The sequence below is a fragment of the Capsicum annuum genome, chromosome 11, assembly GCF_002878395.1.
Source record: "Capsicum annuum cultivar UCD-10X-F1 chromosome 11, UCD10Xv1.1, whole genome shotgun sequence".
NCBI lineage: Eukaryota > Viridiplantae > Streptophyta > Magnoliopsida > Solanales > Solanaceae > Capsicum > Capsicum annuum.
This window is the reverse complement of record NC_061121.1, coordinates 55,122,532-55,143,299: the sequence shown is the minus strand read 5'-3', so window position 1 is coordinate 55,143,299 and position 20,768 is coordinate 55,122,532. Positions and strand designations below refer to the sequence as shown.

Below are 20,768 nucleotides of genomic sequence, written 5' to 3'. Positions count from 1 at the left end.
TCTTCCCTTTTATGTGAAGTTTTCCTTTGCTGTCCACAGGTCCCCAAAGTGCTGAAATCTTCCTCATTAGTACCTGAAAAGCATGCTAATCACATAGGTCAGCTCACTTAACTAAAAATGGACTAAAAGTGCAAGAAGTATGTATTTTATCCTCAAAACTTAGCTAAAACATGGGTAAATTATGGTGCTTAGACGTATAAATACGCCCAACATCAATCTGCTATACGTTTATGATATGAGGATGCTTTGAACAGCAGCAAAAGTAGGAAAATCAGTCTTTAGCTTGAATTTTGACTGCGTCTTTCAAGCTAATCAAGTGTGAAGGAATGCTGACGGATCAACTAAAGCACAAAGGCATTCTTGGAACTGAATTTTTAGATCTTGTGAAAAATGCTTATGAAGAGATTATTTTCCTTAGAGACTTTCTCATGGATCTTCTCAGGGAACACACGACGAAGCTTGATAAATCAGAAGATCTCTTACTGCATGCTGACGTGGCTTCCACAAGGCAACATTAATTAGCGCTTGTAGTTATGAAAGTTTCATGGATGGAAGCAGCATAGGGGTAATATCTGATTTCCTACAGGAGATCGAGTCTAACAAGGTAGATGCATCACATGTATTGCCCTTAGTTCTATCTGTGGCCACCGAACCACACTCATTCATTACTTCTCTTTCTCATGATTCAGAGGAAATAGAATTAACCAGGAAAATTGTTCTCTTTCATTTTCAACTGCTTCTTATGTTATTTGGGCAGCTGTTCGACAGATTTGTCCATTCTTTTCTGCATCATCAACACCACATCTTCCTGTGATATATCCGCTGAAATTTCATCCTACTTACTTTGAGGCCATTGATTCTTACTTTACAAAGCTGAAATCCTCAAAGACATTGCCCTCCTCTGATAGCCCGAAAATGGATGAGATTTTCCTTGGGCTTCATGAATATATCTTCGAAAATGTGCTACTAAAGGATGAATCTGATCTGAAACATACTGATACAGATAAGGCTAAAAGGTTTCACCACGGGTTTCTTCTCTTGGTAACATTTCTTCTTGATCCCCCAATTTTTAACCTCAGTTTCTGGACCTGGTGGAAAATGCTCATGAAGAGCTTATTTTCCTTAGAGGTTTTTTCATGGATCTTCTCAAGCATCACAGAGAGCTTAAAAATTTGGATGATCTCATATCGCGTGCCAGAGTGACTTCCGACTCACTAATCATCGGTTCTCATTATGGAAGTTTCATGGATGGAAACACCACCGGGGAATGAGTTTTGCATTATCTGATTTCCTACAAGAGATCAAGTCTACCAATGTAGAGGTCAGAGAATTATGCTTTCAGTTTATGGTAGAATCAGCCCGCTACATATCCGTGACAGACCTAAAGAACCTTATCGACATTTTATACAACATGCTGAACCATCTGCCATACTGCGGTGATGTGATTTCTTTTGTAAGTAACCAAATCCCAGTAGTCCAAGAGAAACTGAAGTGCTTGGCTGATTTCCTTGCATGTATTGTTACAGAGCACAATATGCATGAAGAACTCAAAGATCTTATGGGCCGTGTTCAAGCTGTCACCTATGAAGAAAAGCATTTCATTTTCTTCTCTGTGATTGGTGTTAGTCGTGCTTGGTTTCACCTGGTATATCTATCTGATGTCAAAAAAGTGCTCAACTTTGTTCAGGCAGAGGTCAAAGCTATATTTTCTACCCGTTAAGTCATTACACACAGCTTCCCCAAGACCGATGGATTATGATTTCAGAATTGTTTCTTGGAAAAATTGAAGGAGCTGTTACATTCTAAGCTTGGCCAAATTACCGAACTGAAGCCTCAGCTTGTATTAGTCAAGGAGGGATTACTGTGTCTAAGATCGTTTTTCAATCATTTTGTGGAGATCTATGATGAGCATGACGAGGTTTATGGTCTTATAACCAGTGCTACTGAAATGGCATACAAAGCCGAGTATGTCGTTGACTCTTGCTTGGCCAGTTCTTACACACTGTCGTACAAAGCTCATTGGATATCTGAAGTTGTTGAGAATATTAAGCTTGTCATTAGAGCTGTTAGTCAGAATTGTAAAATAAAGAAGGCTGATGTGATCCAAGTTACAGAAGATTCCACTCTTGGCCCATCATTATCAGCTAATACTCCAGTAGTGAATGAAGAAATGGTGGGTTTTCAAGATGTGATGGACAAATTAAAGATGCAGCTGCTTGGAGGGTCACATCAGCTAGATGTTATTTCGATATTTGGTATGCCTGGAAATGGGAAAACCATTATTGCAAAAAAGATTTACAATGACCCCGCAGTTGGCTCTCACTTTGATGTTCGTGCCATGTGTCATGTGACTCAAGTATATTCGTGGAGAAATTTATTGCTTACCATTTTGAATGGTGTTCTTGAGCCAGCTGATCGCACCAAAAAAGGAGATGATCAGTTAGCTACTGAGCTGCGTCATGTTTTGTTGACCAAGAGATCCTTAATTCTCATTGATGATGTTTGGGATACAACAGCATGGGACTATTTTCACATGTGCTTTCAAGGTTCTCAGAATAGGAGTAGAATTATTCTGACAACGAGGCTCTATGACATTGCCCATCAGTGGCGGATCTACATAGGATCCAGAGGATTCATCCGAACCCCCTTCGTCGAAAAATACTATTTTTACATGGTAAAATTTTTTTCATGTATAAATAGTAGAGGTTGAACCCCCTTCGACTAGTCCGTATATGTACTACTTAACCTCCTCACTGAAAATCCTGAATCTGCCCTTGTTTCCCATTATGCTAAATGTAACAGCGAGCCCCATCATCTACGTTTACTCACAGATGATGAAAGTTGGAAGTTATTACTGGAAGAGTTGTTTCATGGGCAGACCTTCCCATCCGAACTAGCAGAGATGGGATTACGAATAGTGAAAAGTTGCAGAGGGCTACCTCTCTCTATTGTCTTAGTTGCTGGTGTTCTCAAAGAGAAAAAGAAGAAAGGAGATGTCTGGAAAGAAGTAGAAGAAAGTCTGGGTTCCCACAACTTTCTTGGCTCGGAAGAGGGCATGTCTATAATTGTATTCAGATACAAGAATTTACTGCACCATCTAAAACCTTGTTTTCTCTATTTTGGAGGATTTTTGATGGGTAAAGACATTCCTGTCTCAAAATTGTTACGGTTGTAGTTAGCGGAAGGATTCATAGAAGAAGACGGTAAGGAAAAGGGATCAGAAGATGCTGCCCAAGATTACCTGAAAGATCTTATTAGAAGAAATTTGGTAATAGATATGGAGAAGCGATCCAATGGAAAATTGAAAATATGCCGCATTCATGATCTGTTGCATGAATTCTTTGTGGAAAAGGCCAAACAAGATGATTTCCTGCTCTGGATCCATAGGTAAAATAAAGTATACTGAGTTTAGTATAATAACCTTTTAACACAATTATCATTTCATATTTTTTTTGTTTGAACAGAGACCATGGTGGGGACTCCATTTCTAATCCTGAAAAGCCTGAGATTTACCGCTTGTCCATATATTCTAAATGGAACGACCTTGCTCAGTGGAAGCAGTCTGGATCAAGTGTTCGTTCGTTACTATTCAATGCAAGTAGTGGTGATTATTATCCTGCAATGACAAGTGATATCTCTTTCATGTTTAACCGATTCAAACTTGTTAAAGTGTTGAATTTGGAATCGATCAACATAGGTGATACCTTTCCTAATGAATTAAAATATCTACTTCATATGAGGTACTTTTCTGCTCGAACAACTGCTGATTCAATTCCTTCATCCGTAACTGATCTTTGGAATCTTGAAACTTTTGTGGTTAAAGGATTGCATGGAGTGTTAAAGATACCTTGTTCACTTTTCAAGATGTTTAAAGTGAGGCATGTACATGTGAATAGTCGTGCTTCAATCAGTCTGCACGATGACATGTATGAGTCACAATTAGTTAATTTGGAGACTTTTTCCACTCCGTGTCTCTCCTCTGGTGAAGATGCCGAGAAGATATTGAGACGCATACCAAATTTGAGAAAGCTGAGATGCATAATTCAGGGATCATTGTGCTATTCAATGAAAGGAAGCATTGTCCATTTTCCCAGATTAGACTTTCTATATCAGCTTGAATCTCTGAAGCTTCTATCCAACAGTTATCCAGCTAAACATCCTCACGAATTCAATTTCCCCTCAAACTGAGGGAATTGACTTTGTCGAATTTTCATCTACCTTGGACCCAAATTTTGACAGTTGGCAAACTTCCGAACTTGGAGATTCTAAAGTTACTTTTCAGGGAGTTTCAAGGGAATTTATGGGTAGTGAAAGATTCAGACTTCCCTGAACTTAAATACTTGAAAATGGACAACCTCAACATTGCACAGTGGTCTGTCGCTGACGAGGCTCTTCCTAAGCTTGAACGTTTGGTTTTGGCGAAATGTAAGCGGCTTGAGAAAATTCCTTCTCATTTTGAGGATGTTGCATCTCTAGAAAACATTGAAGTAAACTGGTGCAGCTGATCTGTTGCCAATTCAGCCCAGGAAATTCAAACAACACAACATGAAGATATGGCAAATTATGCATTCAGAGTTACAATACAACCTCCGGATTGGGCCACAAGATCATCTCATTGACTCTTATCTGGTATGTTCTTTCCATTTCCACTCATAAAATTTTCCTGTTTCACCATATTTGTTTGAATTATACTTGTCTTGGTTACCTACCCTTATACTAAAAAAAGAATAACGAATCCATTTTATAGTATGCGTTTCATTTTAGGCTAGTAAACAGAAGATGGAGGAGGGCCTCATCTGGGGGGATTTTCTGTTGAAGGATTTTCAGCAAGAAGTGAAGTGTTGAGAATATGTCAACATTGATCTGTAACTGTAAGCAAGAGCGCATTTGTTTTTTGGAAATTTGAAATGATTGTTACAGCCTACTAAACAACTCCTGTTTAGAAATTTATGTTTCTTGAAGTGTTTGAGTAATTTGCAGACTTGATTTGTGATGTAACTTGTAATAACTTTATGAGCAAGAGCTCATATCGTCTTTTCTGTATCAGCAGGAATTGTTGGAAATTTGGAATGATTGTTATTTAAGTTCTCCTTTCTTTTTAAAATAAGTCAGTGCTATTTATCCTGAAGACGTGATTATTTAGAAAATTGCTATTGTTCAGTTCCAAATAAAAGCTAATAGAGGGTTGTAGCGAACCTAAATAAATTTCTTCCTTAACGGTGAATGTTTTTTTATTTAACATGTCTCAATTATGCAAGCTATGAGTATTATATTGTTTAGCTTATGATTAAAAACAATTTGCATACATTATTTGATCACTTTGCAGATATCAATCATGCATGTTGCAGATTCAAGTCATTGCATATTTGAACTTTATAGGAAATGTTAAGAAGTGCATTAAGTAGTCAGAAGCTCTTGATTTTTAACTTTGAAATTAAAGAAATAACAAAGAAAGACTTAGAGAGAAGAAAATACTACAATTATATTATCAAAGGAAATTATTTTATTAATAACTCAACGACATATATTTATAGCTAAATTTCTAACTAAATTTCAATTCAAATTCAAATTCAAATAACAAAGAGATAATTAATTCCTAAGCCTAAACTACATAGAACTCTAATAATTTAAAATTATTAATAGTTATCTACTTTATTTCTGAGACGTATTTTCAACGCTCTTTCTTGGATCAGAAATTGTAGATTGCAGTTTCGGCTAAATTTGACCTCTTGAATAAATCTATCAATAAGAAACTTTTGTCTCTCATATCAATTTGTAAAATCTCATGATTAGTGAAATCAAAGATTCGACAATATTTATCTCAAATAATAATTTAAATCTTTCTTCCATTAGCTGGTCAATACTTAACAAACTTTTATCAATATCGGGCATGTAAAGGACATTCGAATTTTTTTTTGTGTAACTGAAATTATTTTGATTGCAACTTTTCCTTTTCCTTCTGCAGGAATATAGTTACCATTCCCAATTTCGATTTTCTTATTTTTCAAAGTCAGAGACTCTTTAAAAAAAGTTTTGTCATATTTCATGTGATTTGTACAACCACTGTCAATCATCCAAAAATCAAACTTCTTGGTTGAAGAATATGTTGCCACAAATAAGTGATCTTCTTCTTCTTGTTTGATGACTTGGGCATCTGCTTCATTTTTTTTAGATTTATTTTTGCAAATCACAGCTTCATGGCCAAGTTGATTGCAGATTGCATTGTGAATCTAGTCTCTTCCAATATTTCAATAGAGGATGACCGACAAGGTGGGTAGTTTTTCCTTGAATTATTACCCTTGCTTTGAGTCTTGTGGTTGACTGCTAAGGCTCCTTAACCATACCATTCTTTCACATAAGCCTCTTGTAATAGCCCAACTTATTATTTTCTTTTAATGAAGGGTTAATTGATAATTATAACCAATTAATAATATTAATTAAGAAAATTAAAAGGACCAAGCCAAAAGCATAACCTTTTTCCTTCTCCAATTTCACGTTAAAATCAGTAAAAATAGAACACTAGAGCTTTTCTAATTCTATTATTTTGGAGAGAAGCAGCAAGCTGCGTAGGAAAAGAAAAAAAATAGAAAACAACTAGAGCAATTGTTCAGTCCCACTTTTCCTTTTGAATTGAAAAAATAGCCTTGAAGAGAGTTTCTGGTTGTTCATACGTGGTGATAGAAAGCTCGTATAATAGCAAGTTCATAGTCAGGAATGAAATCTTATTGTTATTGGGTACTTCCGTATTAGCATATAATTTACATAGAGGTTGCTATGAATTTTGTTTAAGAAGTATGAGTAATAGTGGGTTAAAAAAAAATCAACGTTATAGTAATGGTTAATAAAGTTAACGGGAAAAATAATGGTTAGGAAATTCTGTGGCCTCTTTGCAGGAATAAGCTCTAGATAATAGCACAAAAAATTTGTTTACAGTAGCATCTATACATATTTTTTTGGATTTACAGTAGCATATATGAGAGTTGTTTACAGTAGCATAGGTGAGTATTATTATGTGGTGAATTCTTTATACTATTAAGATTCCTCTCAATAATTGGTCAAATGATTCCTAATCACTAGGTAATGATTACTTAGCATTCTTCTAATGAATTGAAGGCTCAAATCACAATTTTGTGCATAATTTTTAAGTTATTGGTTCGTGTTTAGCAAAGATTTAGGGCATTGAGTTTTTAGTCGTATATATTGGGTACTATTTTAGGGTCATGAGTGTTAATATGTAGGATGGATTTTCATCTATTAGGTTTCAATAGGGTGATCTAGATTATTATTTTTTTCTCATAATTCATGGAGTAAGGTGTGAGATATTATGATTTATCCCTAAACTTAAAAGTTAAGGATATTGAGACTTGACCCCGAATAGTATAATTGATATTGTTATTTAATATTTTATTTAGATTGATCCCATTGGTCGTTGTTGGTCGGTTTTCTACACATTGCAAGGTTGGGAAATTTTTCATTAGCGAAGTAAGTGAGACTTTAAGCTTTGAGTGCTTTCTTTTCAAATATTATTTTAAAATTGTGTTTTTATCTGCCCGATCCATGTGTTGAGACGAATGTGTGCTTGACAGAACCGGTAGTCTTCAAGGCCGGTCACATATACTTTATGTTCAACAATACTAAAATGTCCTTTATAAAATATTCTGTGATGTGATGCATTTGTGTGCTATGAGAATGGAGCATTGCGTATGCTTCTTGATTTTAATGGGGCATTGTGTATGCTTCCCTTGAGCATTGTGTATGTTTCTTGATTTGATATGAGACATTGTGTTTGCTTTCCTGAGTATTATGTATACTCTTGATATATATTTGACACGAAGTATATGTCGCATGAAACTCCTGGTGTTGGTTAATTACTTAATTATAAATTATGATAAGTACTTTGTGTATATTATATTGAGATACATGGTTCTTGATAAAGGATTATTGGGCCTCATTGGTCACCTTATTATGATATAATTTCGGTGTGTAATAGCTTTATGTTCTTGGTGTTATTGTATTTTCTAATACTTGTCCCAGGAGTACCTAAAATGGCGAGCCGATGATCTTACTGAGTTATATTTATATATAGCTCACTCCTTACTTACATATTTGCAGATTCTATCGCGCAAGGTGAAACTAGTGGGTGACGGTTCCTTCGTAAGGATTCTATTGCTAAGGTAAGCCTTCGTATTATTCATGGAGGCTTTTGTTTCAACTTTATCTATCTAGTTTATGTTTCTTTTTATTGGGTTTGTATGCCTGAAGGTTGAACTCATGTAACTCTATTTTAGATGCTCCATGGTCTTAGTGTGAGATTTGGGACAAAGAATTAGTTCTCGAGTGATTGTTGAATTTATAGTTTGATTATGAAATTTTGTCGAACGAATATTTTCTATTTATTGATGTGTTGCAGTTGTACATATCTATCCGTAGAGTTTATTATCTGATAAAGTGTAAGAAAGATTGCTTCTCCTGAAATGTGGTGTTAGCGGGTGCCAATCACGTCTAGAGGTTATTTTGGAATGGATAAAGTTGGTATGAGAGCCTAGGTTATAGGTCCCGGGTCATGGAGCAGTGTTTGGTAGATTCTTGTTCATTTGTAAGCGCCCATACTTATGAACTTGAGGCTATAAAACATCTAGGAAGTTGTTCCTTTTTCAATCATTATTCGTGCCTTGAGATGAATTTAGTCTAACCTTTAAATATTGTTCGCAGATGGTTAAAAGACGTGGTTCTTTCTCTGCTAGTCAATTTAACGCACCTATTGGACATGGTACTGGACGTGGTTCTACCCGTGGTGGTGGTAAGGTTGTATCTTATCCGACTAGGCCTTGGACTCAGCCTAGTCCTCAACTTGGAGTTGGGAATGGGGGTCAGCCCCGAGATGTTGCTTCGGAGCAAGTTCAGGATCGGGTTGATCGGGATGTTCCAACTGCAGTGCCAGCTGTTGTGCCTACTATTGCATTATCTGCGGAGATTGTGGTAAGAATGTTGAATATACTTAAGGCATTGGTGCCTAATCAGGGTCGAGCTCTAACTCCTCAGGCAACTTCGCAAGTGCTAGAATAAGTTCAGTTGAATGTTGCAACTTCTCAAGCACCTCAACCAATTGATCTTTTGGTTGCAGCTATGGGGCAACCCAAGGATCTTAAGAATTTCATGAATCTTAAGCCACCAAAGTTTGATGCTACATCATCTTCTATTGAGCCTAAAAAATTTATCGATCATTGTAAGAAGATACTAACTACCTTGGGATTGAAGGAGACATGTGATGTAGCATTTACCATTTTTCTGTTCTCAGCATCTCTCGAGGCATGGTGGACTTCTGTCTTAAGGGACAGACAAGCAAGGCTTCCACCAATCAGTTGGTCACAGTTTTCAACAATGTTTATGGATAGGTTTATTCTATTAAGAAAATAAGATGACACGAGACACCATTTTAATGAGCTACGGTAGAGATCTATGACAGTTATTGAGTACGAAGCTAAGTTTACTGAGTTGTCTAGGTATGTTCCATCGTTAGTTGCATATCAGAGGGAGAAAGTAAGATGATTTATGGATAGAATTGAGGTTTATTATTGTGGTCCAGTGATACAAGATGTATGTAATGAGTCCTATGCTGAGGTGGTTGACATCGCTCCCCGTTCTGAGTCCTATTATGAGATAGAAAGAATTAATCGAGAAAACAAAAAGTCACTATTTATGGATGGAAAGAATTAACATCCGTGGTGTTCTGATTATGGTAGAAATCACAATGGTCGTTGTTACAGAACAAATAAGGCTTGTTATACTTGTGGTGAGTCGGGGCATATTTCTATGTTTTGTCCTAAGAGAGATTCTGGGTCTAGTCAAGATACTACTCAGGTGCAAAGGAATATTGCAGGAGCAGAAGCCCAAGATCAGCTGACTAGAGCTGCTCCATTGGGTGCTTATGACAAAATCGACAGGGTGCACAAGTTTCTCAAACTAGGGGTGGACCATGATGTTGGGCGTATTTAAGCATTCTAGTGTCACTATTCTAGTCTTTTTACCCTTGTTTTAAGGATGATTCATATGCTATATGGGTTGATAATGAGATAAATATGCAATTAATTGCCAAAGTACGTGATTACAATGTTCAAAGTGAATTGCAAACAAGTTTGTACCTAAATGAGTCATTTAGAGTTCAATCGTGGAAACTAGCTTTACTAGCTTGATCTAGGTGCTTGTCTAGTTGATCCCGTTTGATTCTAATGTGTTCCAAATGGTTTTAATGTGTAATTATGAGTGCAATAACTTGTTGGTAATGTGCAAGGTTCAATTTGATTAAGTTAAGAGTCGGAACATAAAGTTGAAGATTATTGTGAATTAGCCTTATGTTAGCTTGTGTTTTTAATACATCGTCATGGATATTGTGTTGTTATTATCTCTATTTCTTGGTGTGTGATTATGTAGGGAGATTTGTGAGCTAAATATGATGATATAAAGGCTGGAAATACACCACAAGTCAAAGGATGAAAGATTGGATTATCAATACATAGCCAAAATCATGGAAGCAACTTCCAGTATGTTGAGGCAATGAGCCTGCAGTGCCCTAGCTGGAGCGGTGCTCTACAATAGGATCAACCTTGGCTGGAGCGGTGCAATACCCAGGGTGGCACCCCCTCTACTCCCTTGCTCTCAAATTGTAAAAATCCCTGTCCTATATGGCGTTGGCTTACCCTTGTGCTATAAATACATCATTGTACACATTTTTAATTATCTTGGGATGTCTTAGAACACCAAGGAGCTGCTACTACATATTTTATTAGGTTTTACATTATTTTTTTAGCTTTCTCTTAGATTATATCATGTATTCAACCTTTTGGATCATGATTATGACTATTAGTGGCTAGAAACCTCTTTTTCGGGGTTAAAGCCAACAAAATGAGTTCTACTATTTTGAATTAAGTTCGTTTAATTTTTCTTATCATTATTGGTTGTGTGTATCTTTGATTTAACTATTTGATGGATTGATCAAAAAATATATCAACTGTCTACCTTTTGATCTCGAAAGAGGGAATAGAGAGATAGAACATGAAAATGAACAAAGTATGGTTCTTATTTCTTTATAAAATAAGGAATTTGAATTAGTATCTAGGACAGGGATGTACTTAGTGATTTAACCCTGGGATTTAATCCATTGATTGTTTCAAGATCTTTATTTTACGCATTGTTTACTTTAATTTAGTTACAAATTCAAAACTCTCTTTTTGGTTACTCTTGCACTAGATTAATCTAAACTATGAACTAGAATTGAATCGTTGTTGAAGAAATTCCCTGTGGGATCGATACTCGGCTTTCTTGAAGGACACTTTACTACTTGATAGACCACGTACACTTGCGTGCGCGCTTGGGCTCTATCAAACCACCAAGATTCTTTGCTATGGCTAGACAGGATAACGAGGCACCTGATGTGGTAATCACAAGTATAATATTGTTAGTTCTCATGAGGGATATTCTCTTATTGATCTTTGTTCTAATATTTGGTTGTATCTCCATCTATTGCTTTTTCTTAGAAAGAAGAGTTGAGACTCTTATTGGGATATATATGGTTATGATCCAAGTGAAGGACATTTTATCAGTGAATAGAATTTATACAGATTGTGTGATATATGTTTATCGTACGGACATCATAGTTGATATGCTTCTATGGCCTATGTTTGAATTTGTTGTGAATATGGGTATGAGTTGATTGGCATTATGTTATGCTTTGATTGATTGTTATGCTAAGTTTATATGTTTCTATTTTCCTGAAAAACCACCTTTAGTGTCGGGAGGTATGACTCTTATGACTCAAGAAAATATTTTATGTAAAGGCATGTCGAATAGTTAATCATGGGTGTTTGGATTTTATTTCTATTGTTCAAGATGCACGAGCTGAGAATGTTACTATTAACACAGTTATATTGTTTGAGAATTTATTGGTGTGTTTTCGGATTATTTTTTCAAGCTATCTAAGTTGTTCATAGTTTATCTTGCTTTTCATTTATCTGTGCGAGATATATTTCCTCACTCATTTGACGTTTCTTGAATGATTCTAGACCCATTTGAGGACGAACATTATTTTACGTGGGGGAGAATATAATAGCCCAACTTATTATTTTGTTTTAGGGAAGGATTAATTGGTAATTATAACCAATTAATAATATTAATTAAGAAAATTAAAAGGAGCAAGCCAAAAGCTTGACCTTTTCCCTTCTTCAGTTTCACGTTAAAATCAGCATAAATAGAACACTAGAGCTTTTCTAATTCTATTATTTTGGAGAGAAGCAGCAAGCTTCGTGGGAAAAGAAAAAAAAAAGTAGAAAACAACTAGAGCAATTGTTCAGCCCCTCTTTTTATTTTGAACTGAAAAAATAGCCTTGAAGAGAGTTTTTGGTTGTTCATACGTGGTGATAGAAAGCTCGTATAATAGTAAGTTCATAGTCAGGAATGAAATCTTATTGTTATTGGGTACTTCCGTATTAGCATATAATTTACATAGAGGTTGCTATGGATTTTGTTTAAGAAGTATGAGTAATATTGGGTTAAAAAAAGATCAACGCTGTAGTAATGGTTAATAAAGTTAACGGGAAAAATAATGGTTAGGAAATTTTGTGGCCTCTTTGCAAGAATAAGCTCTAGATAATAGCTCTAGAGAGTTTTTGGTTGTTCAGTGATAGAAAGCTTATATAATAGAAAGTTCATAGTCTAGTATGAAATCTTATTGTTATTGTGTCCTCCCGTATTAGCGTATACTTTACATAGAGGTTGCTATGGATTTTTTTTACGAAGTATGAGTAATTTTAGGTTAAAAAAGGCCAACATTGTAGTAATGGTTAGTAAAGTTAACATAAAAAATAATTGTTAGAAAATTCTTTGGCCTCTTTACAGGAATAGGCTTTAGGTAATAACACCGAAAATTTGTTTACAGTAGCATATATGCATATTCTTTTAAATTTATAGTAGCATATATGAGAGTTGTTTACTGTACCATGGGTGAGTATTATTATGTGGTGAATTCTTTATACTATTAAGATTCCTCTCAATGATTGGTCAAATGATTCCTAATCGCTGGGTAATGATTACTTAGCATTCTTCTAATGAATTGAAGGCTCAAATCACAATTTTCTGCATAATTTTTAAGCTACTGGTTCGTGTTTAGCAAAGCTTTAGGGCATTGAGTTTTTAGTCGTACATATTGGGTACTATTTTAGGGTCACGCGTGTTAATATGTTGCATGGATTTTCATCTATTAGGTTTCAATAGTATGATCTAGATTATTATTTGTTTTCTCATAATTCATGGGTTAAGGTGTGAGATATTATGATTTAGCCCTAGACTTAAAAGTTAAGGATATTGAGACTTGACCTCGAATAGTATAATTGATATTGGTATTTAAAATTTTATTTAGATTGATCCCATTGGTCGTTGTTGGTCGGTGTTCTACATATTGCAAGGTTGGAGAATTAAGCTTTGAGTGCTTGCTTTATAAATATTATTTTAAAATTATGTTTTTGTTTGCCCGATCCATGTGTTGGGACGAGCGTGTGTTTGGCAGAACCATTATTCTTTAAGGCCGGTCACATATACTTTATGTTCAACAATACTAAAATTTTCTTTATAAAATATTCTGTGATGTGATGCGTTTGTATGCTATAAGAATGGAGCATTGTGTATGCTTCTTGGTTTTAATGGGGCATTGTGTATGCTTTCCTTGATCATTGTGTATGCTTGTCTTGAGCATTGTGTATGCTTCCCTTGAGCATTGTGTATGCTTTTCTTGAGCATTGTGTATGCTTCTTGATTTGATATGGGATATTGTGTATGCTTCCCTGAGTGTTGTGTATACTCTTGATATATATTTGGCACAATGCGTATGTTGCCTGTAATTCCTAGTGTTGGTTAATTACTTAATTATAAATTATAAATTATGATAAGTACTTAGTGTAAATTGTATTGAGATTCATGGTTCTTTATAAAGGATTGTTGAGCCTCGTTGGTCACCTTATTATGATATAATTTTGGTGTGTAATAACTTTATGTTCTTGGTGTTGTTGTATTTTATAATACTTGTCCCGGGAGTACTTAAAGTGGTGAGACGATGATCTTACTGAGTTATATTTGTATATAGCTCACTCCTTACTTATATATCTGCAGATTCTATCACACAAAGTGAAACTAGTGGGTGACGGTTCCTTCGTAAGGATTCTATTACTAAGGTCATCCTTTGCATTGTTCGTGGAGGCTTTTGTTTCAACTTTATCTATCTAGTTTTTGTTTCTTTTTGTTGGGTTTGCATGTCTAAAGGCTGAACTCATGTAACTCTATTTTAGATGCTCCATGGTCTTAGTGTGAGATTTGGGACAAAGAATTAGTTTTCGAGTGATTGTTGAATTTATAATTTGATTATGAAATTTTGTTAAACTAACATTCTCTATTTATTGATGCATTGAAGTTGTACATATCTTACCGTGGAGTTTATTATCTGGTAAAGTGTAAGAAAGATTGGTTCTCCCGACAAGTGTGTTAGCGGGTACCAGTCACGTGTAGAGGTTATTTTGGGACGTGACACCTCATTTTCTCTTGTGCCTGCAATGTATTTAACAATTCTACCAAGATAATCTTGGACAGGTCTGTGTTTTCCACGGTAGTTATTGATACTTCGTTTCTTTCAGGCACTGTAACAAGAATTTTTTCAACAATTCTTGAATCTTTAAATTTTGTGCCAAGCAATCTTACTTTGTTAACAATGCACAAAAGTTGGTTTGAGTATTCTTTGACGGTCTCAGATTCCTTCATCTTTTGTAATTCGAATTCACTTATTAGATTCAGCATCTTCATGCCTCGTATTATTTCTTTTCCTTTGTATTCTTCCTTCAGATAATCCCAAATTTCTTTTGTTGATTTAAGGGTCAAAATTCTTGTGAAAAATGTTGGAGACACACTAGCAAACAAAGTTGTTTTGGCCTTTGATTTTATGAATTTCTTTTCCTTTTGACTTTTGATCTGGGCCACCGTGAGATTATCGAGCAGCAGAAAAACATCAAAATTCTCCTCCACGGCCTCTCAGTGATCTAAAGTCTCAAGATAAGTCTACATTCTTACTATCCAAAGTTGGTAATTCTCATCACCAAAGTTGGTAATTATCACCATCAAAGACTAGGGAGTTATTTGGGAAAAGTTCTTTTCAAAATTCATCTCACTCACAAATTCCTCAAGAAAATGGCTCTAGATACCAATTGTTGATTTTAGCTTTAAAATTAAAGAAATAACGAAGAAAGACTTGGAGAGAAAAAAATACTGTAATTTTATTGTCAAAAGAAATAATTTTATTAATAACTCAATATATATATATATATATAGCTAAATTACTAACTAGATTTCAACTCAAATTCAAATTCAAATAACAAAGAGATAACTAATTCCTAAGTCTAAACCACATAGAACTCTAATAATTTAAAACTATTAATAGTTATCTACTTTATTTCTGAGACATATTTTGAAAAAAAAATACTGTAATTTTACTGTCAAAAGAAATAATTTTATTAATAACTCAATATATATATATATATATATATATATAGCTAAATTTCTAACTAGACATCAACTCAAATTCAAATTCAAATAACAAAGAGATAACTAATTCCTAAGTTTAAACCACATAGAACTCTAATAATTTAAAACTATTAATAGTTATCTACTTTATTTCTGAGACATATTTTGAACGGAAGCATAATGCATCTCTGTTCTTTATTATAAAATTTGAATATCAGTATTATAAGATTGTAATGAAGATAAAAATAATAGAAGAATCACTACTTATAAGTTTAATGATATATTTAAATTTGCATCACTCAAATAGAGGAGTAAACAATCTGTCCTTGATTATAAATCAGGTACTTGATCATCCTGAAATGGTCAAAGGTTTCAATTTATTGAAAGTTTTAATATACTTATTAGTGCTTTATGCATCTATTATGTGCACTATCAGGGAGTTTTGGTATAACTCTCATTCAAGTCCTAGGATTGTTTAGTGAGAGAAAAAATTAAGGTATCAGGATTTGAAAAACATAAAGGCAGTTCTCCTGGAAAGATAGGGAGAGTATTGGTGCAAAATGATTAACCCATGTTCTATTAGTTTGGCTATTAGTTAATAGTTTAGTTTAGTTAGTATTATTGTTTTAGCAATTCTTCTTTATTTAGGATACTGCAACAGTCATTGTTTATTTAGATTACCTTAGTAGTGTTTGTATAGGAGTCTTATTATTCATCTTCTCTATAACTCTATTTAAAATGCTTTCTGCGTTCATCAATAATAATTTTGCCAATACTTACTCTACGTTTACAAGGAATCAGGGCCCTATACTCTCTAATGAGAATGGTCCTATTTTTTCCTTCTCTTTCTCACACAGATCATCAGCAGTGGCCAATAACAATGGCAACAATCCCAGAGTTGTTAATGTTGATAACACAATAGGTGCTAACATTATCATTCAATTCAACCCTATGCCCCAATTACCCATCAAACTCAGTGGTGGTCATAACTTTGCCACCTGAAAAGCTCAATTCTCCAAGCTTATGTATGGTTACAATCTATTTGGCTATCTCGATAAGACCACTCCTGCCCCTACTCGCACCCCCATCTTTGGCAAAAATGTATCTCCCAATCCTACCTTTTTAACTTGGTTCTGTCAGGACTAACTTTTCCAGAATGCCCTCATGGCATCTGTTGAACCCACAATTGCTCAAACTGTTGCTGCAACCAACTCATCCAAATAGGCTTGGGAGCTCTGTATACCACTTATGCAAATAGGTCACAAACCAGTGTCTTCATCCTGCATGATCAACTTGCTAGCATCACTAAGGAATCTCGCTCCACCATTGAATATCTTCACATTATTCGGTCCCTTTTGGATGAGTTATCCAAGGTTGGTTCTCCTGTGTCAAATTCTGAACTCATCTTCAAAATACTCAGTGGTATAGGTCCTGAATTTTGTGAAAGCTCACTGCCATCGGTACACGTGATACGGTTGTCTCATATGAAGAATTGTTTGAAAAGCTACTTAACCATGAACTCTTCCTTCTTCACAAGGATGTTAAGGAACTTTCCAGTCCCATAAATACCGCGGTCACAACTCCCACCAAATCCTATACCAATAATCGTAACAATCATGGCAGAATAATAATTCTCAACATTGGCAATAGAATTCACGTCCTAATACTACACCACAGTGTTAGTCTAACTCTAATCTAAAGACTGTTACTCGATGTCAACTATACCATGGTAATAAAGATGTCTCCATGGGTGATGGTAACAAAATTCCCATCTCTCACACTTTTTCTACTCAATTAAATACATCAAATAATGTTTTAAGCTAACTCTCACTCTTTGTGCCCCATCTATTAAAAGCAAAATTCTCTCCGTTTCAAAATTTTGTCAAGACAATTCAAAGTCCATTGAATTTTTCCCTTTGACTTAATTGTGAAGAATCTGAAAATGCAGAAACCGCTGATGTACGGCTGGACCAACAATGGACTGTATGAGTGGCTTGTTTCTGATCTCCAAGCTTACATGGATGCCACATCCACTCCTCTTAGTACACAGCATCAACGTTTGGGTCATCTCCACTTTAGAGTTCTTAGGTTTATTTTAAATAAATTCTTGCTACTGTTTCATGAGCGAGACAAACCTTTTTATTGTAATTCATGTTTATCTAATAAAGCTTATCGACATCCTTTTACTCAATTATCATTGTGCAGCTCTAAACCGTTTTAAATAATTTTTACTGATTTATGGGGGCCATCACCAGTCATATATCTTAACAAGAAATTGTATTATTGTATTTTTGTTGATCACTATATGAAATATACTTAACTCTATACATTAAAAAATAAAAGTGAGTTTAAAGAGATCTTCCAAAAATTCTATCCTATGATGGAAAAGCACTTTGACACCAAAATTTTATCACTGTACACTAATGGTGGAGGAGAATATAAAAGTGTTAACCCTTATCTCTCACTTCACGGAATTGAACACCTCTCTACTCCACTATATACTTCTCAACAAGTTACACTTGTAGAACGATGACATTGTTATATCGTCAAAAATGCAAGAATGCTCTTACATGAGGCGTCCCTTCCTCCCCAACTTTGGTCTTTTGCGTGTCATCACACGGTCTACCTCATTATCCATTTTACCACCTTTCAACTAGATAACCAATCCCATTTCAGTGTCTACTTAGAAAATTACCTGATTATAGCTCCTTGCGAAGTTTTGGTTGTTTATGCTGTCTATGGCTTAAACCATACTCCAAAAACAAACTTGAACCAAAATCCACCCCGTGTCTCTATTTTGAATTTTTCTTATCTCATTATTGTCATCAATGTTTTAACCCAATTTTTGTAAAGGTATATTTATCTTGAGATGTGCAATTTATTAAGAATATTTTTACTTTCAAAATCATGTTCTCCAATATTGCCAGCAAATAATCTCACCTAAAATGGAACAATATCATGGTTTCAAATTCTTCTGATCCCACACCCAAACTTCCCGTAACTACAGAGCTTCCAATTCTATTAGAAATAGACGCCCAAACATCTGTAGAGTCTTGCTCATTACCTTCTCCTTCTCCAGCAGAGTTATATGCTAGCTCACGCTTATAATCCGACTTTGATAGTGAACTAGCGGTGGATGCAACTTCTTATTTTTCAGGTAAATTTCTATCACCCTCATCTTTTATAATTCCAATGCTCCCAGAATCCTCTTCTCACCCTACTGCCCAGAGATCGCACCACCAGACTTCCTACAAATATACCAACCCATACACCCACAAACATAATTTGCAGGCCGTGTCCCCTCTCTGCTTATCATTGCAAGAACACAATTCCATCTACATACATCATCCATCAGCTAGTCCATCCTATCCCTAAATTGGAACTCAAATGTCCTTCTCCTCCTACCCGTGTTGTCACATGATCCTAAAACAACATTACTAAACCAAAATAAATTTTTGATTACCTAGCCAAAGTAAACCCCACCATCACACCCACTACTTTCAAACAAGCACAAAAATATCCTAAGTGGCATGAAGTGATGAAATAGGAACTTAATGCTTTAATTAAGAAACAAACTTGGGAACTTGTTCCTCCTAACCCAACTAAAAATATTATTTCTTGCAAGTGGATTTTTAGGGTCAAAAGAAATGCAGATGGGTCTATTGATAGATATAGAGCGAGGCTAGTTGCAAAAGAATTCACTCAGAGGCCGGGCATTGACTTTCATGCAATTTTTGGTCTAGTCATAAATCCTACCACTGTTCAAATCATCTTCTCTGTGGCACCTCACCAAAAATGGCACCTCTGTTAGTTGGACGTCAACAATGCATTCCTTCAAGGCAACCTGGAAGAGGAGGTTTACATGGAACAACTTTGGGGATTCACTAATAATGACAAACCAACTCATATATGCGGCTTCGCAAGGCAATCTATGGTTTGAAACAAGCCCTACAAGCGTGGTACAATGCTATCACTGGTTATCTCTCATCCATAAGATTTTTTAAAATAAAATCTGATGTCTCACTACTCGTAAGATAAGTTCTAGGTGAGACAATGTTCATCCTTGTATATATAGACAACATTATTATCACTGGGAGCAACATTCAAGTGTAGATCAGGTTATTGCTTCCCATACTTCTCAATTAGAGATTTGGATAATCTTCACCACTTTCTTGGTGTTGAAAAGATATGCAACTCTAATGGTTTAATTCTCACCCAAGCAAACTATGTGAATGAGATTCTAAATGATGAGTTAATGACCGACTGCAAAAGTGTTTCTAAGCAAATGAGTGCTACTGAGTTACTCACACTGTCGGATGGTACTCACCTTATGTAATACTCTATCGTTGAGTTTTGGGCAGGCTTCAATACCTATCTTTCACTAGGTCAAACATCGCCTATGCAGTGAATAAGTTATCCCAGTTTATGCAAGCACTGTCAGACCTTCACTAGAAAGTTGTGAAGCCTGTTCTCCACTACTTGCGTGGCACCATCCATCCAGGCTTACATATAACTCCCATTAAGAGCTTCAATCTACAAGTATACTCTGATGCATATTAGGGTAGGGACATTGCAGTCAGAGTTTCCTCATCTGGTTATATCTTGTTCTTTGGTTACAATCTAATCAGCTGGTCATTAAAGAAACAAAATACCATCTCTCTGTAATACCCCGAGATTCCCAACCGATAGTATAACCATGCTTCAAGCTCATAAGAAATAAATTCTAGTGATTTGGTATTTTTATGATCAAGTTTGATGTATATTAAGTCCTCAAGTACATCCTAGCTATTAGAGGAATCAAAACATTTCTTATCGAATAAACTCTTAGGAAGGATATTGGTATAGTCAACTTCAAATGAGCATATCTCTCGTTATACTATATATTTTTGAGCTCATGACCCACCAACAGAGATAATAGAATTAGCTTTCCAATGATACCAGTTTTGCCCAAATCCAATATCGGAGCAAAAAGTTATACCCATTTTACTCCAGTATGTCAGCCTGGCAACTAAGTGATGACATGAGCTCACGGCTTATCACAGATATGATGGCTTATCAACCCATGTCGTCAGACTTAGAAAGAAATCTATCAATTTCAGCTCCTAGGTGATGACCTAGGCTGACGGGCTATCAAAGATCTGACGGCTTATCAGCTTTGGTCGTCAGCTGAAAATTTCAGAAATTGGGAAGTGATTTCGTAGGGGTATTTTGGT

General features: G+C 35.4%; 1 pseudogene; it reads left to right on the top strand.

The window, feature by feature from the left end:
* The first annotated feature begins 326 nt into the window (after positions 1-326).
* On the top strand, positions 327-4,619 carry LOC107846480 (annotated as a pseudogene).
* The last annotated feature ends 16,149 nt before the right edge of the window (positions 4,620-20,768 follow it).